A 1,292-nucleotide genomic window follows, 5' to 3' on the forward strand; every position below is an offset into this window, starting at 1 on the left:
CAGTGCCAAGAAGAGAAGTCCCCATAACTTCTGGCTATAAAAATCAGTGAGTAAGTCTGAGGAAGGCAGAAACTTCTGGAGTTCTAGGCAGTCCCTCTTAAAGGACCTGCACAACGACTTAACTCAGACTTACCCCCTCTGAGCTCCATTGCAAGGGCAGCAGGTTGAAAGGTATCAGAGACATACGGGGAGGAACTAAATTGTCCAGCATCAGGGTGGGAGCTGGGGCAGGAGGACAGCTTTCTCCCAGCGAAAAATGCTGGAAGGAGCCATTGTTCCTCTCTGAACCCTCTACCCAGACAGCCAGAGCTGGCAGTTGAGAGCCATATCTGAGAATCCATCAATGCTCACACTGTTTGCCTCACCCTGGTGACTCCCTGAGGCTCTGCCCCACTCAAGTTATGGGCCCACCTAAGCTGTTTCAAGTGGCTTTTCCATATAAAGGGCTTATCTTGACCCATGCTTCAAATTCTCCTAAATTCTTTCAAACAAAAAGCATCTGGTGTCAGCAAGCCCCATACCTATCACTAAGTTGCCTCAGACCTGGCACTAGGAGCAGCCACCTTTGATTCACAGCTTGGCCTCAGCTGGGCAACTCCAAGCACAGCACAAGCAGTGGCCATCTGCGATGACTTTGTAGCTTATGCTATGTGACTCTGACCAGAATACTGGCAGTGGCTGTCCTTGGATGTGCCGATAGCAATCAAGGCTCAACTATAACAGGAAGGTGTAGATAGTGGGTGCATCTTGAGTACCTAGCTTGGGTGTTAGGGGAAACTGTGCCACTGGACCCTACAGGACACCTACTACATTAGGCCATACTACCAAGACATGGAGTTGAAACAGCTCTCCTAATACATAGAAACAAACACAGGGAGGCTGCTAAAAGGAGGAGACAAAGAAACACGGCCCAAATGAAAGAACAGATCAACACTCCAGAAAAAGAACTAAATAAAATGGAGACAATCTACTAGATACAGTGTTCAAAACACTGGTTATGTGTTCAAAACATAAGGATGATTAGTGAACTTAGGGTGAACCTCAACAGCATAAAAAAAGATCCAGTCAGAAACAAGGGATACACTAACTGAAATAAAGAACAATTTACAGGGAAACAACAGTAGAGTAGATGAAGCCAAAAATCAAGTCAATGATCTGGAACATAAGGAAGCAAAAAACAACCAACCAAGAAAAAGAAAAGAGTCTCCAAAAAAATGAGGACAGTATAAGCGGCCTCTGGGACAACTTTAAGAGGTCCAACATTTGCATCATAAGGGTACCAGAAGAAGAAA

The sequence above is a fragment of the Phyllostomus hastatus genome, unplaced genomic scaffold (genome assembly GCF_019186645.2).
Source record: "Phyllostomus hastatus isolate PE091 unplaced genomic scaffold, TTU_PhHast_1.1 phas_contig_86, whole genome shotgun sequence".
NCBI classification, from domain to species: domain Eukaryota; kingdom Metazoa; phylum Chordata; class Mammalia; order Chiroptera; family Phyllostomidae; genus Phyllostomus; species Phyllostomus hastatus.